The sequence below is a fragment of the Chrysemys picta genome, chromosome 1 (genome assembly GCF_011386835.1).
Source record: "Chrysemys picta bellii isolate R12L10 chromosome 1, ASM1138683v2, whole genome shotgun sequence".
NCBI lineage: Eukaryota > Metazoa > Chordata > Testudines > Emydidae > Chrysemys > Chrysemys picta.
Window position 1 is genome coordinate 170,991,941 of NC_088791.1, and position 8,739 is coordinate 171,000,679.

The following is an 8,739-nucleotide window of genomic DNA, read 5'->3' on the forward strand; positions in this document are numbered from 1 at the left end:
ATAGGAAGTATGGCAAGAGACCACCCTGGCTTGCCCGAGAGATTTTCAATGATCTAGAAATAAAAAAAAAGTCCTACAAAAAGTGGAAACTAGATCAAATTACAAAGGATGACTATAAACAAATAACACAAGTAGGTAGGGACAAAATTAAAAGGCCAAGGCACAAAACGAGATTAAACTAGCTAGAGACACAAAGGATAACAAGAAAACATTTTACAAATACATTAGAATCAAGAAGATGACCAAGGCCAGGGTAGGCCCATTACTCAATGAGGGGGGGAAAAACAATAACAGAAAATGTGGAAATGGCAGAGGTGCTTAATGACTTCTTTGTTTTGGTTTTCACCAAGAAGGTTGGTGGTGCTTGGATGTCTAACGTAGTGAATGACAGTGTAAATGAGGTGGGATCAGAGGCTAAAATAGGGGAAGAGCAAGCTAAAAATTATTTAGACAAGTTAGAGGCCTTCAAGTCACCAGGGCCCGATGAAATGTATCCTAGAATAGTTAAGGAGCGGACAGAAGAGATATCTGAGCCATTAGCGATTCTGTTTGAAAAGTCATGGAAGACAGGAGAGATTCCAGAAGATTGGGAAATGGCACTATATTTGCCCATCTATACAAAGGGAAATAAGAACAATCCCGGGGAATTACAGACCAGTCATCTTAGCTTCTGTACTCAGAAAGATAATGGAGCAAATAATTAAGCAATCAATTTGCAAACATCTAGAAGATAATAAGGTGATAAGTAACAGTCAGCATGGATTTGTCAAGAACAAATCGTGCCAAACCAACCTGATAGCTTTCTTTGACAGGGTAACAAGCCTTGTGGAGGGAAGCAGTAGATGTGGCCTGTCTTGACTTTAGTAAAGCTTTTGATACTGTCTCTCATGACCTTTGTGGTGTGTGGCAGAGCTTTGACCTTGTCCCTGTAGGTCCTGCGCTTCTAGGCGGTATATGCTAGCCTCAGTGGCTCTCTGTGACCCTCCACATAGCTCTTCTCTCTCTCTCTCTAGGGCCACGGTTACAGTCTACTGAGCCCTTTTCATCATAAGCCAGCAAGGAGGTTGGTGAGAGAACTCCCACAGTCTCTGTTGTCCCTAGGGCTTGTTTTAGAACAGTTTAGCCTCCTGTCCTGACAGGGGCCTGACTTCCCCTCGCAGGAGGTGTTCCTGTAGTGGTGGGTTGGGGGGAACCCGGGCCCGCCCTCTACTCCAGGTTCCGGCCCAGGGACCCTAATGGTAGCAGCTGTTGGCAGCCAACCTTTCACTGCCAGAATTGCTACATTTCCCTGGGCCACTTCCCCACAGCTCTCCTGCTTCTCCCTTCTTCACCCTTACCTTAGGGCTCCCTTATCAATAACTTGAGGGTGTCTTCATTAACCAGCCCTTCAGCTGCACTTCCTCTCCTGTGGCTCCCTGGCTCTCCTCTGCCTGAGGGGAGTGAGTCCTTTTTATAGTATCAGCGAGGCCTTAGAGTCAGGTGGTCACATTAGCTTAATGGCCTCACCTGACTCTTTGCAGGTTAATTGGAGTCCGGTGTTCTCACTAGCCTGGAGCAGCCCCTGCTCTGGTCAGTCAGGGAACAGAAAACTGTTAATCCAGTGACCAGTATATCTGCCTTCTGCTATTCTGCTGTACCCAACTGGCCTGGGTCTATCACAGGTGTTATTGACATGAACTGTGATCATTGTTGCAACCAAGGTCCTATAGTTGCACCAAATCTTGTACAAAGGAGGTCAAGTATGGTGTCTATGGAAAGGTTGTAATTTGCTGGTTATGATTATGTTGTCTTTATGCGTGTATCATTTTTGTATTTTAAGTTCTGAATATTGGCTATGTACTGGTATCTCAATGTGTTTGATTCTAAGTAGCATCAGTGAAGCATTTGATCAGCTTCTTGAGAAAAGACTATTCTCAGTAAGTGCCCAATCAAGAAACACTTAACTGACAATGGACTTTGGGAGATGCCAATCCACATCTGAGCTTTCCCGGGAATGTTCAAACTAACATGTAAACAATGGCATTAGCTTGCAAAAAGCTGAATCGTTCATGGACCTGTGACTTGCCCAGGTGGCTACAAACACCATCTTGTTGCTGTGATTTTGCACAGAAGAACAAAGGGTTTCCACCCACAAGAGAGAGAATATAAAAGGCCCTGGAAGCCTCTCCATTTTGTCTTCAGCTGGCTCATGAGATGGCCTCTCCACCCCAAAGAGATGCCTGAAGGAAACTGGGACAATGCACTGTAACTACGGGGGGTGTGAGTGATTGCTGGACCCAGACCATAAACCACAACGTTGGTCTGAAAATAAATGGGCCCAGACTAGGAAGGAGTCTAGTCAGTGAAAGAAGCTTATTGGGACATCTCTGAGTGTGAGATTTACCTGTATTCAGTTTCCTACTGTATTAGGCTTAGATTTGGGTGTTTTGTTTTATTTTGCTTGATAACTTACTTTGTTCTGTCTGTTATTACTTGAAACCACTTAAATCCTACTTTTTATTCTTAATAAAGTCACTTTAGCTTATTAATTAACCCAGAGAAAGTAATTAATACCTGGGGGAGCAAACAGCTGTGCACATCTCTATCAGTATTATAGAGGGTGGACAATTTATGAGTTTACCCTGTATAAACTTTATACAGAGTAAAACTGATTTATTTGGGGTTTAGATCCCATTGGGAACTTGGTATCTCGGTGCTGGAGACAGGAGTACCTGCTGAGTGGTTTTCGGTTAAAGGCTGCAGCTTTGGGGAGGTGGTTCAGACCCTGGGTCTGTGTTGCAGGAGGCTTGCATGTCTGGCTCAACAAGACAGTGTGGAGGAAAAATAGTCTAAGGCCTAAACTTTGGTCAAGTGAACTGTATGTAGGGTCAGGTGAACTGTATGTGTGGCCTGGAGGAAGGAGAAAAGTGGGCGGGGAGAGTAAAAGGAGAAGGGTAAACAGAAATCATAAAAGCAGAACTAACTGTAGACATTATAAAAGTAGAATTAACCTTTGTAACAGATTATGATTAATAGATGTCAGGTGACAGAGCAAGAAACCGCAAAGGGGCAGACTGTGAAAAACAGGAAAGCTTGCTAAGCTATATTCCCTTTTTTGGGGGAATGTATTCCAAATATGGCAATAATGCTGATAAGAAAGTATGTATCATGTAATTGTGGTTTTATGCTATATAAGCTGTGCAAGATTTTGTAATCAGGGGGATTGCTAGTTTACTGGTACCCCCCGTGCATGCATGAAAATAAAAAGGCCTCAGGCGATTCTGATCCAAACACAACGCGTGGTCATTTTTCCACAACAACAGGGTTCTGGGGTCCCAAGCTGACAGGTAAAATGGGCTCAGAGGTAGTTTCAGCACATCAGGTGACAGTCCCAAGGGGGTCTCTGTGACCTAACCCATCACAACCTTCTCATAAACAAGCTAGGGAAATGCAACCTAGCTACTATAAGGTGGGTGCATAACTGCTTGGAAAACCATTCCCAGAGAGTAGTTATCAGTGATTCACAGTCATGCTGGAAGGGCATAGCAAGTGGGGTCCTGCAGGGATCAGTTCTGGGTCCAGTTCTGTTCATTATCTTCATCAATGATTTAGATAATGGCAAACAGAGTCCACTTATGAAGTTTGCAGATGATACAAAGCTGGAAGTGGTTGCAAGTGCTTTGGAGGATAGGATTATAATTCAAAATGATCTGGACAAATTGGACAAATGGTCTGAAGTAAATAGGATGAAATTTAATAAGGACAAATGCAAAGTACTCCACTTAGGAAAGAACAATCAGTTTTACACATACAAAATGGGAAATGACTGCCTAGGAAGGAGTACTGTGGAAAGGGATCTGGGTCTTTTCGTGGACCACAAGCTAAAGATGAGTCAATAGTGTAACACTGTTGCAAAAAAAGCAAACCTCATTCTGGGATGTATTAGCAGGAGTGTTGTAAGCAAGACACGAGAAGTAATTCTTCCATTCTACTCCACGCTGATTAGGCCTTACCTGGAGTATTGTGTCCCGTTCTGGGTGCCACATTTCAGGAAAGATGTGGACAAATTGGAAAAAATCCAGAGAAGAGCAACAGAAATGATTAAAGATCTAGAACTCATGACCTATGAAGGAAGATTGAAAAAATTTGGTTTGTTTAGTCTGGAAAAGAGAAGATTGAGAATATCATATTGCCTCTATATAATCCATGGTATGCCAGCATCTTGAATATTGTGTGCAGATGGAGTCGTCCCACCTCAAAAAAGATATATTGGAATTGGAAAAGGTTCAGAAAAAGAGCAACAAAAATGATTTAGTGTATGGAACAGCTTCCATATTAGGAGAGATTAAAAAGACTGGGACTTTTCAGCTTGGAAAAGGGGCGACTAATGGGGGATATAATAGAGGTCTATAAAATAATGACTGGTGTGGTGAAAGTAAATAAGGAAGTGTTAATTATGCCACATAACACAAGAAGTAGGGGTCACCAAATGAAATTAATAGGCAGCAGGATTAAAACAAAAAAGTATTTCTTCACACAATGCATAGTCAACCTGTGGAACTCTTTGCCAGATGATGTTGCGAAGGCCAAGACTATAACAGGGTTCAAAAAAAGGACTTAACCTCAATGAATTTATCTAGTTCATCAATGGCTATTAGCTAGGATAGGCAGAGATGGTGTCCCTAGCCTTTGGTTGCCAGAAGCTGGGAATGGGCAACAGGGGATGGATCACTTGATGATTTCCTGTTCTATTCATTCCCTCTGAAGCACCTGGCATTGGCCACTGTCAGAAGACAGGATACTTGGCTAGATGGACCTTTGGTCTGACCCACTATGGCCATTCTTATGTTCTTAATTACCTAGTTTGATAGTAGCAGCACCGTTCTTATGTGAAGCAGACCCAGAGATGTGTTGATTTGTGACATAACGTAAATACATCAATTCACTTCTTCACAACATACAATCTGGAACATTTTGGCAGCTTTTGCTTAAGAAAGACTCGGGATAGGATTTAGCAGAATTTTTGCAGATGAAGAATGAGGGGTGGATCTGTAAAGGAGGAGGAAGCTAGGACAATGTCTTCACAACTATGGTGTCACTATCAGGCCATCAGGTAACACCAGAGTTGTCATTTCAATAGGCATTTTAAACATTTATTTTTCAGAGATGTATAAGTGGCAAAACCAAAATAGAAATTAAAATTCATATTGTATCTGAATTTTCCACATTTGATACAAAATGGGTAGCACACGAATGGTACTGCCATACAATCTGTCTGAAATTCTTGTACTTATGTAGAAAAAGATTTCTATTCTGAGTCTTAATAAAACATCAATAGAATTTTTTAAAGAAATATATTTGGATTTGCACTATTTTGTACTTAGAGGAAGAATTTCCTTATTCTAGATATATATTTTTGTAGAGAGCCCTAATTTTTGTTAGAAAAGTGTCTAAACTGCAAATATTTATAAAAGTCTGATTTTGGTAGATCGACTTCAACTCTGAGATGGTCAAAAGATTTAATCAGAACTGACAAATAACTGATGAGCCAATTTTAATCCTGTTCTTTCCCATCTTGTGATCAAGTCCTAGGACCCCCTTTCTCCTTTTGTGCTTTCTGAGCCTTTACTGAATTTAACATATCTGAATAACTTTGTGAATTATATATAAGAACCTAGCTTAGTGCACAGAGAATACTACACAGAGCATTAATCTCAGCAACAGATCTGCCAAACATCCATGGAAGCTGAGCATAACATTAATAGAGTAACTATATCTGAATTCTGAAATGGGTTTGTGAGGTTTTTACTAGAAATGAGCCAAGATGAGCTGTCTGCATTTGTTTTTAGCATTCTGCAGTCCTTATATCTAGGTTTTTGTAAACACCAAACCAAAATCACCTAGGACTTTATTGCACCATATATTTTTATTTTGACTTCAGTTAGGTTGAAGACACTTCCTCTGTGTATAACTGGAGATAAAGTGAAGAGTGTTGTTAGTATTGGCTTAAGAAGAGTAAATAGCTCTGCCTTCTGAGTCACTCAGTAGTACTCCAAGTTCCGTCATGGGAGTCTCTTCAAAGGCAGTATGAGGTACTCATTCTAGCCCCAGAAGAGATGTTGCCTCCACACATGCCTGCTCCCTGCTGCCTCTGGGAGTACCAGGCTGTGAGTCAAATTCTCCTCCAATTAATCTGGTGTCAATAGAATGATTACAGTGAAATCAGTGGAGTTGCTTCAGACTGACAGCAGAGCCATTGAACTGAATTTGGTTCCATGTTTCTAGTATGGCATCACCCACGCAAACTGAACCAAATACTTCAGAGGGAAACTGGTTTCATTTAATATATTTTGTTCAGAGTGTGTGTTTATCAAATGATCATTCCCCCGATGATGCTAAAAGAAGCAGAATAATTAATATAATTAATTAACTGAGCACTTCCTTGTACAGACATACGTTTCTTTCCTTACTTTAGGACTACATGATTATGCAAGTTTCCCACCCACGAAATGACTACTGTTATGTTTAGACAAAATTGAGTAGTCAAAATGTTAGTCTCAACAGATAGCCTTTGGGAAATGGGGAAACATTCACCCATGATCCTGTTACTTTGAGAAAACTTGGATCTCTTTTCCTGTTCAGTTCATATCATGGATAAAGTGCAAAATAGGTATCTTGGCAGATGAATATATTTGAGAGCTTTGTTATCATACAATACATGAATCTCCATCTAATACATATTCCATCAGTTTCCAATGTCAGGAGATAGCAATGCTAGCGAAGGTAAATGTGAAAAATCTTTTTTCCTTCATGACTGGAAAAAATCATGTTTCTTCAATGCTAATTTCATTTAGGATTAAGGACAGTAAAGATTAATATCTTCCAAGTATAGTCACATTGTAAACTATATTTTGGTCATACCATCATAAAAAGACATCTTATACATTTTCGTTCATTTTCTGCTCACATTAGGCTCACAGCAAGTTCAATGGAAGCATTGAAGGGATACTCTGATGGGAGGAAATGGCTCTAAGTTTATATAGAAAGACAAGGATAGAAACCAACAATTTTAAAATCTAGGTTAGGCTTCTCTAAGCAGTTTCAAAACCAGGTAGAAATTTTAGCGACACTTCTCCAGCGTAGACCAAGTCTGATCCTTCCTAGAATCTTTTAGTTCCCCATGCACTTGTCAGGCACCTTGCTTGTGTACACAAGTATTCCCGATGGTGTACATTTGTATTAGACTTGCTTTCCAGTATGGAGTGGTTTGCCTGTGAGGGGAGGAAGATGACCAATTGGGTGACACTTGCATATATTTGGCTTCTGAGACAAATAGATATCTCTTTTTGATCAATATTATCCTAGCTACCCTGCACAGTGTGAAAACTTATATGGAGAGAACCTCAATTTTTGGTGACAGCAGCCTTAAATTTAAGGTAATTGTGTTTTTAAACTTTGACTCAGCAGTTGGGGCTATAGAAAGAGAGTGTTTTGTGAGTTAGTGAAGTATGTTTTTAAAAAGTAAGCCATACTGGATTGTATCCATTTGTAGGTATTTTGAGCAGTCTTGCAGTGCTCCCAAGACACTCTCCAATGACCTGGACATGGACAAACTATAGTAACTTATTACTTACTTAATGTAATTCACTTTGCTGCTTGTGAGGTAAGACTTTACTACTTATATAAATAAAGTGATATACAGTGCATGTTGTCGTGTGTGTGCATACTTAAACTGTGCACCCACAAGCTGTATGTAGTTTACATATTAGAAAGCATTCTTTCCCTAGAAAATGACAGGAAACCACATAATCTAATGCTACCTCATTGAGGAGAATGGCAAAAGATTCCTCCTTTGCAATCAAACAGTTTTGGATGCTTGTTCTAGTAATGAATTAGTTTACTTACCAAAATAGCAATGAACTAATGTGGCATGTCTAATTAAAACATGTTTTTTTAAAACATTGCATTTTGTATTCAATATTTTGCCTGTTTTATTGTCAAGTTTTTCTACATTTGTTGTCAACTGCACATGCCTCAATCTGTACTCTCTGGAATCTCAAGTTGTCTGTTAAATTCATTAGTATAATTACACTCTATGTAATCCGACTAATAAAATACATCCTTGTTCTGTACACAGTTCCCATGGAAGTGCGTGGGAGTCTTGCCATTGACTTAAATGGAAACACTGTCGGTCCCCTGAAAATATTTTTCTTTGTAAACTTGACGCTAGTGAGGAAAGAACTTTGCAGTTCAGAGGGACGAGTAAGGGACTAAAGTTTAAATGCTCATAAAAATGTAGGGCTGGAAGGGAACTTGAGAGGTCATCTAGTCCAGCCCCCTGCACTGAGGCAGGACCAAATAAACCTAAACCATCCCTGACAGGTGTGTGTCAAACCTACTCTTAAAAACCTCCAATGATGAGGATTCCACAACCTCTCTTGGAAGCCTGTTCCAGTGCTTAACTACCATTAGAGTTAGACAGATTTTCCTAATATCTAATCTAAATCTTCCTTGCTGCAGATTAAGCCAATAACTTCTTGTCCTGCCTTCAGTGGACATGGACAACAAGGGATCACTGTCCTCCTTATACCAACCCTTAACATATTTGAAGACTGTTATCAGGGCCTCCCTCAATATTTTTTTCTCAGGACTAAATATACCCAGTCCCTTTAACCTTTCCTCATAGGTCAGATTTTCTAAACCTTTTATAATTTTTGTTCTCCTCTGGACTCTCTCCAATGTGTCCACATCTTTCCTAAA